Genomic DNA, 16,233 nt, shown 5'->3' on the forward strand with positions numbered 1-16,233 from the left:
GGCCTTACCAATAAAGCAGGGACCTTGAACAGGAAAAGACAGATCCAAACAAAGGAAATCTCAGTGCCTGGATTGCAAGAAGATAATAAATTAAAGCGACCTATGTGTGTTCTAAGAAATTGAATCTGATTGATGGGGAAATAGAAATATACACTCCCTTTCTTAATTCTGTACCCTTAGCATGTCAAATATGTTTGCAACTTTGCTTTCTTTAACTAGTAAAATGTGCAATCTTCTGACACTAGAGATGTCTCTTCTACAGGTCATGGGAATATGCAAAGAAAAGAGTGTGTGTGTGTGTGCTGGGAAACTGATTGATAAGAGGAGACTAAATGCAAGAACAGGGTTAGTTATGTGGACATGCAACCTGTACAGTCACTCAGGGGCTCGTGATTAGTTTAATGCTCTTCTCTCACTTTCTGAAATTCTTATTGATTTTTAAATGAAAGAACCTTGTATTTTCATTTTACACTGGGCCCCACAAATTATCTAGCAGAGCATCTGAAGAGATAATATCAGTTTATAACTGTAAATACTAAATCAATTTATTTTGCTTTCATCAACCCAAGGACTCGATAAAAAATTTTGAGCAGTGTCTGGTGATTTTCCGTACAATGGAAGAAAGAGAGGATATACTGAGGAGGAATCGGGAATTGCTTTATAGTTATAGATAGGTTTTTTCTTATACCAAGTTCCAGATACAATTTTGCAGACAACTAGACTTACCTATATTCAACTTTAGGGACCTCTCTTCTCCTTTGTCTTCCTATTTCTGCCATTATTTCATGCAATAAACATTTGCACTGGTCATTCCCAAAAGTAGATATTTTTCTGATCTATATATCTATGTGTTCTCTCACTAAACACCAACCAGATCAAATGGCCTGATGTAGACTATGCCAGCTGTTTATCAAATTGATGCCATTTGAGTTTTTACTCTGTTAACAAGCTATTATCCTCAGGATCACAATTTAAGAAATATGCTACAGTCACGCTCTAGACATATGGTGTTCAATGTGTCACTTTCATGTTCTCAGCACTTTAATCTTCTGAGGCCTAATACTTCAAGGCAACTGAGAGGTTAAAATGAGCTTCCAGAAATGTCTTTAACAACTGTGAGTGTATGCATGGATGCTAAGTCACTTCAGTAGTATCTGGCTCTTTGCGACCCATTGGACTACAGCCCACCAGGTTCCTCTATCCATAGAATCCTCCAGGCAAGGAGGTTTCAACAGCTGCGAAGTTTTTATAAAACATGTAACTCTGTTAATTAGCACTGTATGTCAAAGCAAGTCAAATTAAGGCTACTGAGAAGGATTGGGGAGGGAGCAATCCTCACATTATGGTGTGACTGGAGCAGTAGCACAGGTGTCAAGCTGACTGTGATTTGAATCCTTTCCCATCACAACTGTCACAGGGTACTTCCATTTCTTGCCTGTAAAATGGAGGAAAATGCATAAATGAAACAACACATCTATTAAAAATGTTAATCCTCTTATATTTAATAGGTTGCCTAAAGATTTTATGTCTTTGCAGAGGAATCATCCGGGCTTCCCAGGTGACTCTGCCCGCAGTGCAGGAGACCAGGGTTCAATCCCTGGGTCAGAAAGATCCCCTGGAGAAGGGAATGGCAACCAACTGCAATATTCTTGCCTTTAGAATTCTATGGACAAGGAGCATGCAGGCTACAGTCCATGGGTCCAAAGAGTCGGACACACTGAGCGACTAACACACACACACACACACATACACACACACACACAACCTTCAACACTACTATACCTGAATATTGTCAGTTCTTTCCATTTTTCCTATGCTTCATTTTACTATTTTTTTCATGAATTAAGTAATTTTCATATTGCTTTTTCTATCTTTTCTAATGTTAGGTACTCAACTTTTAGAGAATTTGGAGCAGCAAAAATAAAATGAATTAATTAGATAAAAGGCTATCAATTTTATAGACAATACAATTTTGTGGACAATTTAAATATCTAACATTGACCCCTCTTTAGAATTAACACTTTTCAAAATCTGGAATGTTAAAATTTAGCATTCAGTAATTACAGCAATGTAAAATGTTGTTAAATGTGTAGAAGCATTTTCATTTAATGTATGCACATGTTTAAACAGAAAGCCCCAAAGAAAGCATACTTTAGTTGTTTTGAAAAATTTTTTTTCTGTTCAGAAATGTTTAGGGTCCCAAAATATCCAGGTAGTTATCTCCAACATATAATTTTTCTTAATCTAAATTGCCTCAGAAATTGGTTTTGAAATTGTATAACAAAGGTACAGTTATAGGACTGAAATAAAAGCCTAACAAGATAGCTCAATCATACTAAATAACAATTCATAAAAAAGGCACGCTCTTGTCTCACTTTCAATTAAAATCACAGTTTGATTTCATAATTTCATTCCTGTAGCTAATATATTTCCTTAGAGACAAATATCTACTATCCCCTAGGCTAATCTTCTTTGCCTCCCAACAAATTATCCAATCTCAGATGTCACTTAGTAAATATAAATATCATTTAAAATATGTTTTCAAACACTACTTAGCAGTGTTTAGTTTATCAGAAAATATTTGGAGTAACATCAGGGATTCAATTGCCTTCCTCTTGGGCTATATTTAACATAATTAAAATAAAAGCAATGAAATAAATGTGAAGAAAACAACAACATATTAGCCCAGAAATTTAATTAACTAACCTATCTAGATCAAGTTTTCTAACGCCTGTGTTTCTTATTTGTGAAAAGCGAGTTTTACTGATTAACAGTCAACTACAGTCCATTGGGTCACAAGAATCGGACATGACTTAGCAACTGAACTATCATCACCACAATAGCCTGTATTAAGATACTATTGTTTTGGCTGTATTGACCTGAAACAAACAACTTCCAGTTGTTTCTCCATTAAAGATGGATTTATTTGGGATTAGTATAGAATTGCAACTTGGGAAGCCGTGATCAAGTCCACCACGTAGCAAGGGGAGGAGAACAATTTCCTAGAGGAGAAAAGGAAGATGGAAGTGCTACAGTAAGAGTCCAAAGCTTTCCATTGCTGAGTTCCTGTCAGGAGAGAAGAGGACTCCTCTTTTTGGGCTCTGCTATCATTGCAGGGCATGAGAGCTCACCCTTCTGCTTTCCCAACTCTACTTAATTGAGATTTCTATTTATTAATTTTTCACTCGTGGCTGTTACCCCCAAAATATTTGGTGACAAAGTTTTATCTAGGGGAAAAATGACTGAAGTCCGAGGTCACATCACAACTGCTTTTACAAACTGCAAGCTGTGCATTTCTGTGATTACAAAATACACACCCATACAATATGCACCCATTTTACTGTTTCAAGAAAACCAAGTGAAAAGGAAAAGTACCTAAATGTCATATTCCTCTGTTTTTCTTTCATTCTTTTAGGTCATTTACAGATGTTCCCTATCTGCCAGAGTTGCCAAGACGTCTTAATCACAGTTCAGGAGCAATGGTGGTCAGTTGTTAAGGAACCCCTTTGTACATGAGCAACTTACTCCTTCAGTTGACAGGAGACTTAATGAATTAGGAAGGATGGAATACATAGTAAAGAAGATTTATTACCTCAAATGATCACTGCTTTATGAGATAACCAATCAGATGTCAAATTCAACACCAGAGGCCTTACTTTTATGTTAATTCTTGCTTGACAGTGTAGAATTTGTCTCTTTTAATGGCCCTCTTCATTTTGAAGGTTCTCTTCCCTTAGATTTCACAATTAGCTGTCTTAATCCTACTCATTCTTTCTGAAAAATCAGGCTTCCTCACTGTCACTCCTGGGTCAGCTCAGCATCCTCGGAGTATACATGTATCCACATATGTGAATATATATACACATATGCATACATATATACACATTTAGGTATATATACATACAACACATGCATATGTGTCTTTGTGAACCTATATATGCACTTTGAGGAAATATGATAGATATTTGGAATTAAACACACACTTCTAAATATTTCATGAGTCAAAAAAGAAATTACAAAACAATTTTTAGTATTCTTTGAGTTGACTGATTGTATAAACACAACATATCAAATTGTATGACAGTGGAAACACAATATTTTTATTCATTGAGCCAACATTTAAAGCTCTGCTTAGTGTGGAAATTACAGTTTTAAATGTTTATATAAGAAATGAAGAAAATATTTATATCAGTTAAGTAGAATAAAATAATAAAGATAAGACTAGAAATCAATGAAATAAAAACACATGGACAATAAAGAAAATTACAAAGACAAAAACTAGTTCTCTGAACCCTAAGTAAGTGGGAATCTCATAATGAAGAAAGAAATTTCATTATGAAGTGAAAGTGTGTATATCACTACAATACTTTAAGACATTAAAAGAATATGAAGAAATATCATGAACAACTTTATGTCAATAAATTCTACACTTAACTATAGTAAACAAAATTTCCGAGAAACAGATTACCAAAACTGACTGAAGCTAAAATAAGTGTGTTTCATCCTACATCTATTCAATACAATAAATTCATATTTAATAAACCTTCCCACAAAGAAGTTTATTTCATTAAAAGAAAATATTATCTTCTCAAAAAGAAATTTATTAAGAAGTTAAAAGGCAAACCATAGACTAGAATTAATTATTTGCATTACATGTATCAGACAGAGTATTTATGTCCAGAATATCTGAAGAATTCATATAACAATAATAAGAAAACATCTCCCCAAACTTCAATAGCTACTTCACAAAAGAATAAAGACAAATGGCTAATAAGCAGAAGTAAAGATGCTTAATATCAATTATTATTGGAAAAATGCTAATTAAAATAACAATGAGATATTCCATTACCACAAGAATTGCTAAAAGAATAAAAACTGGAATATCAAATGCTTAGATTGCTGAGTACCTAGAACTCCAATAGTTCTCCGTTAGAAATGTAAATTGGTGCAACTACTTTGACAAACATTTTGGTAGTTTATTTTAAAGTTTAAGTATTCACATAACATATAACTCAACAGTTCCACTCCTTGGCATTTATGCAGGATAAAGATAAGCACATGCCCACAAAAAGACTTGTAAGTAATTGCTTATTATGGCTTTCCTGAAACAGCAAACAAACAAACAAAAAATAATTAAAATGCTCCTCAAGATGAATTGAAGATTTTGGTATCATATTTATGTTGGATGATTTCTTACCTTTATTTATGCTTGCCTTTACTGATGAGCTTCATTCATAATTTTCTTGATTCTAGTTGTGGCCTTCTAGTTTCTGCCTAAAAAAGTTCCTTTAGGATTTGTTTTAAAGTTGTTTTGGTGGTACTGAATTCTGTTGGTTTTTGCTTGTCTGCAGAACTTTTGCTTTGTCCATCAAATCTGAACGAGAGCCTTGCTAGGTAGATTATTTTAATTGTAGGGTTTTCCCTTTCATCACTTAAAATGTATCATTCCACTCCCTTCTGGCCTGCAGAGTTTCTGCTGAAAAGTCAGCTGCTAGTCTATAAGGGGTACCATTGTATGTTATTTGTTGCCTTTCCCTTGTTGGTTTTAATATTTTTCCTTTGCCTTTAATTTTTGTCAGTTTGGGTATTATGTGTCTCAGCATGTTACTTCTTGAGTTTGTCCTGCATGGGACTCTCTGCACTTCCTGGACTTAACTTTCCCTTCTCATGTTAGAGAAGTTTTCAATGATAATCTCTTCAAATATTTTCTCAGTCCCTTTCTCTCTCTTCTCCTTCCAGGATGCTTGTAATGTGACTGTTGATGTGTTTATTGTTTTCCCAGAGGTCTCTGAGACCCTCCTCATTTCTTTTAATTCCTCTTTTCTTTATCTTGTTCCGTGGCAGTAATTTCCACCATTCTGTCTTCCAGATCACTTATCTGTTCTTCTGCCTTAGTTATTCTGCTATTGATTCCTTCCAATGTATTTTTCCTTCCAATTGTTGTATTGTTCATCTCTTTTTATTTGTTCTTTAACTCCTGCAGTGATTTATAAACTGAATAGCTCAGTTTTTGGAGTCCACTCTTCTTTTCACATGATTGACCTATAGCAAGTTCACCTATATATGAAACTTCAAGTTTCGAACTTTCAAAGATGTGAACATGAATTCCATCCACATCAGTGAAGTTGAAGCTTGCCCTCTGTCTCTTATTGGTGATGATCCTTTAGCTCTACCATCTCTCATTTCCTCTTCCTCCTTCATTCAGTAACTCTTCATTGCTGCCAGACACTGTATGATAGCTGTTGTACTGTACTACTCTATTTTTCAGGCACTGTCCTGTAATGCTATTTTTTTTTCTTTATTTTTTTTATGTGTTATTTGTATAAAAAGTATTATAAAGCTGTTACAGTATAGAATTATATCAGTTCAGGTCAGTTGCTCAGTGGTGTCTGATTTTGTGATCCCATGGACAGCAGCATGCTAGGCTTCCCTGTCTATCATTAACTCCCAGAGCTTGCTCAAACTCATGTCCATTGAGTCAGTGATGCCATTGAACCCTCTAATCCTCTGTCGTCCCTTCTCCTCCAGCCTTCAATCTTTCCCATTATCAGGGTCACTTCAAATGAGTCAGTTCTTCACATCAAGTGGCCAAATTATTGGAGCTTCAGCTTCATCATCAGTCCTTCCAATGGATATTCAGGATTGATTTCCTTTAGGATTGACTGGTTGAATTTCCTTGCAGTCTAAGGGACTCTCAAGAGTCTTCTCCAACACCACTGCTCAAAAGCATAAATTATTTGGCCCTCAGCCTTCTTTATGGTCCAACTCTCATATCCATAAATGACTATTGGAAAAACATAGCTTTGACTAGATGGACCTTTGTCTGCAAAGTAATGTCTCTGCTTTTTAATGTGCTGTCTAGATTTGTCATAGCTTTTCTTCCAAGCAGCAAGTGTCTTTTAATTTCATGGCTGCAGTCACCATCTGCAGTGATTTTGGAGCCCAAGAAAGTAAAATCTGTCACTGTTTCCACTGTTTCTCCATCTGTTTTCCATGAAGTGATGGAACTGAATGCCATCATCTTAGTTTTTTGAATGCTGAGTTTTAAGCAAGCATTTATATAAATATATATATTTATATATGCATATATATATATACTATGTATATTCTATATATATAAGTTCTATAAGTCCTATATATAGAACTATATAGCTGATTGTGTTAGTTGGGCATCTGAATATTCATTGGAAGGACTGATGCTGAAGCTGAACCTCCAAAACTTTGGCCACCTGATGGGAAGAACTGACTTGTTTGAAAAGACCCTGATAATGGGAAAGATTGAAGGCAGGAGGAGAAGGGTATGACAGAGGATGAGATGGTTTGATGACATCACCAACTCAATGGACATGAGTAAATTCTCGGAGTTGGTGATGGACAAGGAGGCCTGGTGTGCTGCAGTCCATGGGGTCACAAAGTGTCAGACATGACTGAGCGACTGAACTGAACTGAACTACACTAACTTCATTGGACTTTCGGACACATTGGACTTAACAAACGTGCTCTTGGAATGGAATTCATCCATATCTAAGGGACTTACTGTACTTAGTTTTGACAATCTTCTGGAATTAACTGTTTTTTAGTAGACTCAGTGTATGTGTATCTGGATTTTGTTTCTGGTCAACTCTTTAGGTGCTGGTAAGAGATAATGTACAAATCTAATTTATCTTCTCCACAGAAAGAGAAATAGATCTTCACTGTAAATATCATCAAAGGTAGCAACATGGTTCATGCTAAAACTGTAAAAGAAAATGTTGTAAATCAAAACAAAAGTCTAAGTATCAACAGGAATTTTCTTTTTAAAAAAAATTTATTTGTATTTATTTATTTGGCTGTGCCCAGGTTTAGTTACAGCATGGGAACACTTAGTTGTGGCATGTGGGATCTAGTTCCCTGACCAGGGATTGAGCAGAGCTTTGTATTGGAAGCTCAGAGTCTTAACCACTGGACCAGCAGGAAAGTCCTAAGAGGAACTTTCTTATATATAAGACTGGAAACAAGGATATTCAGATTGCAGTTTTAGACTCCAATGGGGTAAGCATCTTTGAAGTCTATCTGAAACATCTTTGTACATTAATGCGAGACTCTTGAAACAAGTGGAAGTCAGACGTCACAGTAGATATGCTCGGAAAAAACTTTGGAAGCATCATTCAGAAGCTGTTCTCTGGACAGAAATGTGCCACATATCAAACTATATTTAACTAAGATTACCTTAGAAACTGAGATTCAACTAGGAAGTAGGCATAAGGAAAATTAATGAAAGAACCATATTATATCATGCCACTGTTTGTAGATGGCATATTGAGGTCATTGATGTTAATGTGAGGATTATAGGTATTTATTTATCAAAAATACATAAATTGTCCATTTCTGTTCAGTTTATAACTAAGTGCTATTAAAGAGAGAATTCCATTTGTGCAACCTTAAAAAGCAAATTATAAAACTTATTCACTTGTACGTTTATTTTTTCTCAAATCCCACAATTACATGCAAGGGCATAAACAGTGTGTTTAATCCCATTTCCATGTGAGATAGTTTTTAAATTCGTAAGATTTAATTTATTTAATCATGTTCCTCATTCACCTTCCTCTGCTGCATACACCCTCTAACAGTCAGTCTCATCCGTATTTATGTAGGAACAACAAACTCAGAAATCTACCACGTATATAAATAACAAAGGTACTAGGTAGATAGCAGTTGGAAAACAGAAGGTTGAAAGTTGCTGAAAATTGAAGTACTTCACAATTTAAATATTCATTGAAGAATCCTTTTAGATTCTGTATAGTTGGCACACCCTGTTTTAACAATTATGTGAGTGTCCTTGCCCTCAATTTCACTCACTAACGCTATAAAATAGTGTTTTTTGATGAGAAGGCTGCTATTTCTGGTTAAGTTTTATCAGCAAAGATGCCATTTCATGTTTGAAAGTAAAGAAGTTGCAGTCAATAATTTTAAAATAGTCATCATATCTTTCTTAACAGGTGATTAAAAAATAAAATGCTTCTACTGATTAACAGTATTTTTTCACTTTAGTAAACCAAAACTTTGAGCCTTTGATTCCACCATTAAACATTTTTAAAATGTTTTTAAAAAGCTATGTTTTATAATTAAGTTATTTAAATGCAGATATTATCATCCAATTTTACCTTAAATATGATCCAAAAGGTCTTTCAGTGGCTTTGTATCTAATACAACTCAGATTGGATTTATGTATAATACATATACTTGATTTAAGGTCTATACTAAATGAAGTTCCTGCCTGTGCTATCTCCTTTTGACCATGAGTAGCTGTGAGCCACTACCAATTTTATTTTCTATTTCTAATAAGTATACTATCTCTCAAAATGGACAAAAATAAAGGGGAAAGTTGAAATCTAGAAAAGTTACATTTCTAAATTGAGTTAACAAGTACTTATATGAACTTATCACTAGTCAGCAAACATTTTATTATATTTATACAGTTCTTTTTCTATATCATTATTTTGAGTTTGTAGACTTGTATGTTTTATAAGGCAGGTATCCATCACATGGATATTATCATAGGTAAAAGGTCTAAAATTTAAAAATTCACATCTTTGAACAGAAATGAAATAGTGACATACAAAAGAGATAAAATTACAATATTATAGAATTACAGCATAAACAGAAAAAAAAAAGATTGAAGTGTAATTAGAAATTATAGACGTGAAGACCAGACAACAGAAATCTAGAGTAAACATTACATAATATCCTTAACAAAATAATCTACACATTTTAATAGATATACCTGAAGATATACTTCAGTCAACACAAATTTAGTAAAAACTACTTGGAGAAGTAAAGTGATAGAATACTGGCAGTAAATACAGAACCAATCAAATTAAAAGCAGGTATGTGTTCAGTCATGTCAAACTCTTTGGGACCCCACGGACTCTACCCCACCAGACTCCTCTGTCTATGGGAATTTTCCAGGCAAGAATACTGGAGTGGTTTGCCATTTCCTACTCCAAGGGATCTTCCCAACCCAGGGATCAAGCCCACATCTCTTCCATTGGCAGGCAGATTCTTTACCACTGCACCACCTGGGAAGCCCAAGATGAAAAATTGCAGCTTTCTCACTCAACATGTGAGTACAGGCATGCTAATCCCTTCAGTTGAGTCCAACTCTTTGCAACCGTTTGGACTGTAGCTTACCAGGCTGCTCTGTCCATGGGATTCTCCAGGAAGAATACTGAAGTGGATTGCCATGCCCTCCTCCAGGGGATCTTCCCAACCTGGGGATCAGACCCATGTCTCATGTCTCCTGCTTTGGCAGGCAGGTTCTTTACCACTAGTGCCACCTAGGAAGCCCAATCAAAGATGGAATTAAAAACTTAAGAAAAAAAAAAGAAGTTAGTTATGGTACAAAATAATGTATTTAATATGATGCATTTTTTGAAATATAAAATACATGATGTAAAAGGAGTTTTTTGATAATAGCTTGGGTAAATCTTTCCATAAAATTCTAAGATAAAAAGGGATTCCAGGTAGTTAGGGGGAAAAGGCATCAGAATTATTTTATTCTTCATTGTAACAGATTTTTGATATAAAGTGTTCCTTATTCTCTGGGGCTGATTGTCCATTTGTAACTCTTCTACATTATTCTTTCTATCACAGGGAAGAAATTTAGAAATGCTGCTGCTGCTAAGTTGTGTCAGTCGTGTCCGACTCTGTGCGACCCCATAGACGGCACCCCACCAGGCTCCCCCGTCCCTGGGATTCTCCAGGCAAGAGTACTGGAGTGGGTTGCCATTTCCTTCTCCAGGGCATGAAAGTGAAAAGTGAAAGTGGAGTCACTCAGTCGTGTCCGACTCAGTGACCCCATGGACTGCAGCCCGCCAGGCTCCTCTGTTCATGGGATTTTCCAGGCAAGAGTACTGGAGTGGGGTGCCATTGCCTTCTCCAATTTAGAAATAAATGTCCCCAAACCATTTTCCATGTTTGCTTCTGGATTAGAGTCTGTCAGTGAGAGGAACTTGCTCAAAAGGCAAAAGCCCTTATTTTTATTAGTAATTATTGAAAGCAGGCAGAAAGCTCTTGTGATCACCTGAACCGTCTCTGGGCAGCTGAAGTAGTTTGTGGGAGCTTTCCTGCTATTCTTAAAATTCACAGCATTTTGCAAGTCCTTATAACTTGCAACTTCTGTTCTGCAAGCATCTGGGGTCCTAGAGTGTGGCTCCACTAAGGGTGGAGAGAGTCTTTGGTGTTGTCAGCAACTGAAATGACCTACTGTTGCTTCACTCTCTTTCACCTGCTCACCCTTCCTGTACTGTGTAAACCTCTAAATTCCTTTGTTAGAACTCTCTACTTCAAACATTTACTGTAACTTTTACTTTCCTGCCTGAACCCTAACTGGTTCAATTATTTATAATTGACATATTGAGAAAAATTTAATTTAATGTCATGAAAGTAACCACTAACTAAGCTAGGCTACAATTCTTCAAAATTATGGAGGAAGGAGAGTTTGAAGAGTAGGAAAATCATCAGACAAAACACATATGTCAGTATTTATATTTAAATGTCACATGAATATTGAAACAAAAAAGATGGGTAAAGATATGAAGCTAATACATAATAAAAAGGAATCACAGACTGCTGTTCAGTCACTAAGTTGTGTCTGACTCTTTGTGACCCCATGGACAGCAGCACACCAGGTTTAAAATCTTAATATTTGATGCAGCTAAGTACAGTTCAAAATTTATTAGATAAGACTAATCAGTTTATTATATAATATTAAAAACTAAAAATCTTCACTGATGCCATGTACCATTCTGAATATTAGTCAGTGCCATTAAAGAAGAGTACAAGTTAGCAAAAGCACACTGTTTTATATATTTATTTGTTGGTACATATTATTATAACATATTGTTTTATAAATATCAGGAGACAAATGTAATATTATTTGGAGGAAGCATGGAGACTTTTATACCTTGAAATAATGTTCCAAAATATATGAATATTTATACAATGTAAGAGTTTATTAAGGTTGTTGACTACAAATAAATTTGTTGTTGTTGTTTTACTCTCAGAGTCATGCCTGACTCTTTTTCGACCATATGAAATGTAACCCACCAGGCTCCTCTGTTCATGGTACTTCCCAGGCAAGAATACTGTCATGGGTTGCCATTTTCTTCTCCAGAGGATTTCCCTGACCTAGGGATCAAATCCATGTCTCCTGCATTGGAAAGTGATTTCTTTACCACTGAGACCCCAGGGAACCCCCACAAATACATATATGTTATGCATTATGCATATAGTGTGCAATATGTAAATATAAAATAGAAGAAATCATTTTATTCATGGTAGCATAATGGCCACAATAACATCAACACAACATGGTGGAATTATAAGATATGTGTAGTTCTTATGTAAAGAAAAATTTAACTGCACTATATTAGTAAAACTTTGATTAATAGACATGCCTGATTTCTGGTTATGAAATGCTATTAACTCTACTCTGCATTTTATTTTTAATAAAATTTAATAACATTAAAGTGATAAGCAACAGCAGAATTATTTTGAAGTTGAATGTTAAATTTATTTGGAATTAAAGGAGCCATACAAGTAGCCAGGAAAATTCTGGAAGTTGGAGAACATAAGAATAATTACATTAATGTTGAGTGCCGATATAAATTCATACAAAATTCTGTGAAAACAATTTGACAAAAATCCATCAGTTTTTAAATATAATTTAACCAATTGGGTTATAGGGATATAGCCTTTCATTTTTTTCATGAGTTCACACATATACACGCACACTTCAACTTTATTAGAATCTGAAACAATGGTTACAGAAAACAAGGTCTATCTAGACAATGAAATTGTAGTTAACTGTTAAAAAAACCTAGATGCATTAGCATTGACATAGGAAGTACCAGTATATTAAAAAGAAAGAAGTTTCAGAGAGTAAGTCTAGAGTGATTTGTTTCTTTTTAAAATAAATAATTTTATGTGTTTATAAAAGTTTATGTGTTTCATGTGTTTATAATATGTGTTTGTTAAGCAAAAGATGGTAGAGTAGAAGGACTTGCACTCATCTTCTGCAAGAACTCCAAAATTGCAACTCACTGCTGAACAGGAGTTCAGCATCTGCAGGAGAATGTTGGATCCCACCAAAAAAAGATCCCCACATCCAAGGGCAAAGGATAAGCCCCAACAAAATGGTAGGAGAGGTGAAATTGCATTTATAATAAAAGTACATACCTGCCAGAGATGCTCAGAAGGTTCAAACAAAACCTTATGCACACCAGGACCAAGAGACCCCACAGAGACTGAGCCAGACTTGCTTTTTTGTGTCTGAGTGTCTCCTACGGGGGCGTGGACAACCTCAAAAATGACAGAATGATTTCTGTTCATTTCCAAGGCAAACCATTCAATATTACAGAAATCCAAGTCTATGCCCCAAACACTAAATTGCTTATTTAACTTATATGCCGAGTACATCATGTGAAATGCCAAGCTGAATGAAGCACAAGCTGGGAATCAAGAATGCTGGGAGAAATATAAATAACCACAGCTATGCAGATGGCACCACTCTTATGGCAGACAGAGAAGAAGAACTAAAGAGCTTTTTGATGAAAGTGAAAGAGGAGAGTGATAAAGCTGCCTTAAAACTCAGTAGTCAAAATACTAAGATCATGGCATCTGGTCCCATCACTTCATGGCAAATAGATGGAAAAACAATGGAAACAGTGGCAGATTTATTTTCTCGGGCTCCAAAATCACTGCAGATGGTGACTGCAGTCATGAAGTTAAAAGACACTTGTTGCTTGGAAGAAAAGCTATGACCAACCTAGACAGCACATTAAAAAGCAGAGACATTACTTTGCTGACAAAGGTCCATCGTCAGAACTATAGTTTTTTACAGTAGTCATGTATGGATGTGAGAATTGGACTATAAAGAAAGCTGAGCGCCGAAGAATTGATGCTTTTGAACTGTGGTGTTGGAGAAGACTCTTGAGAGTCCCTTGGACTGCAAGGAGCTCCAACCAGTCCATCCTGAAGGATATCAGTCCTGAATATTCATTGGAAGGAATGAATGAATTCATTGGAAGGAAGGACTGAAACTCCAATACTTTGGCCAGCTGATGGCAAGAACTGAGATTAGAAAATACCCCGATGCTGAGAAAGATTGGAGGCAGGAGGAAAAGAGGATGACAGAGGATGAGATGATTTGATGGCATCACCGACTCAATGTACATGAGTATGAGCAAGCTCCAGGAGTTGGTGATGGACAGGGAAGCCTGGCATGCTGCAGTCCATGAGGTTACAAGGAGTCAGACACGACTGAGTCATTGAACTGGACTGAACTGATATTAAGAATTTGAAGTAGATACATTATACTGTTAACAGTGGATGTTTGTATGCCTTTGGTGTCATTTGTGAACCTTATTTTTGACTGGGGCCGATTCACCCCTCCTTAGGCAACCTGGTGGTCCCCCACTCACAGCAGTCACCGTACCGATGCCAGATTTAGTGTGAACTCCCAATTGGTATAGCACACCCACAGCCCAGAACTCTTGGGCTCAAGTGACCCTCTAGCCACAGCCTCCCAAGTAGCTAGGACTACAAGCACACACCACCATGTCCAGCAACCTTACTTTCAACTGTAGACTCCTCTGCATTATCTGAATTTTTCAACTACGTTTTACTTTTGTAATCAGAAAAATCAAGCCATTTTTTAAAGAAAGATATATGCTCCATTTTAGCTCTTTCAGTTGATTATAGAAATAATTTTATATATCCCAGATTTATTGAAGCTCAAGGTAGAGAAAATAGGAGAATGCATTTACACGGGTACTTCTATATCCTATTGCTTTGTTTACCTAGTATAGTGTGTGGAGATGGAGTACTGTGGTTACAGTGAAAATGAATCCTGTGAGCCAGTCATTTTGTGGATAGATTTATTTTTATGGTTTTCTTCATGTTTGTCTGAAGGGGGAAAAAGTAACATGAGAATGGGAACAATAAAATATCTCATTCTATACCTTCTTTTATTGACAGGTATAAGAAATAGCTTATGTTTACATATCACCTATTTTAGAAAGTGAAGTATGTTTATGGGCACCAATTCATCATCAGAACATTTCTAGGCATTTCTAACATTTCTATCCCCTGTATGTGGGGATCCACAAGCTGGCCATCTGAATAAATTCAATCAAACAATATCTAATAACAGCTAATTTTTAAAAATCCTTTGTCAATTAAATCTAGTTAATTTATTATCTCATTTCATTAATTGATTGTCTGGTTTGATACTAAAATCAGGTTTTACTCTTGTGCAAAGTTTTGCTAAATAGGATAAAACTGGCACAATCTCTTTATTTTTCAGAAATATCTTTGGCATATTAAAAAATAATTAGACTTACATTGAAGTCCTAGTACAGGAAATTGTCCATAACTCCTCACTGTACAAAACCTGATTGTCTAACTTTGTAATTGAGATTCATGACATCCTGGAAGATTTACATTTGGTAGAACATCCAAGTCTTAATCTCCCAATCATTCTTTTAAGTACTAATAACTATTGAGAACCTACTATAAACTTTGGGCATGCAAAGATGAACACAGTTTTTTAAGGACTATGATTTATTGGATACAGGAAGAGTATAATAAGATGAAAGTGAATATAAATTGGTAGTTGTAAGAAAATTACCTACCTATTTAATCAAGAATAACCTGAACAAAAAAGGTAGAACAGGCATTGTAGGAAATAGGGTGGTGTATTTTTCAAAAGAGAAAAATAGTTAAATAGCCTGACAAAATCAGTATCTTTTGGTTGGAACAGAAGTTGAGAAAGATGAAGTGGCAATGTGATGCTGATGCTTAGGAGGTATTCTTATATACCATGTTTGACCAGTATTCTTTAGGGAAGCAACTGAAACAGGGGTGGCTGAAATTGGAGTGAAGCAAATGAAATGGTGTTAGTATCATTTGAGACTGTGGTCAGACTGGAAACCATTAACCATTACCTTTGGCAATATACATTTCTCAGAATTAACCCTACACGAGGCAAGGTGATTAAAGGCTGAAATCACAGGCTCTGGACCCTAATCTCTTGACTTTGTGTGTCCAGTTTGTGTGATCATTAGACAAGTCATTGTTTTATTGCCTCTGTGTCTTAGGTTCCTCATCTATAAAAATATTAGTAATGATAGTGCTTCATAAGGTTATTGTAAGGATTTAATTAATCAATGTATGTAAAACAGTGAAGTATCT

General features: G+C 35.5%; 1 protein-coding gene across 2 annotated transcripts in view; it reads left to right on the forward strand.

Annotated features, from left to right (window-relative positions):
* The window catches only part of LOC145519852 (uncharacterized), a 669,571-nt gene that overhangs the window by 151,433 nt on the left and 501,905 nt on the right, over positions 1 to 16,233 (forward strand). The gene's annotated exons all lie outside the window — the stretch shown is intronic.

Source organism: Giraffa tippelskirchi, chromosome 1, assembly GCF_054371585.1.
Source record: "Giraffa tippelskirchi isolate mGirTip1 chromosome 1, T2T-mGirTip1v1.2.pri, whole genome shotgun sequence".
Lineage (NCBI taxonomy): Eukaryota > Metazoa > Chordata > Mammalia > Artiodactyla > Giraffidae > Giraffa > Giraffa tippelskirchi.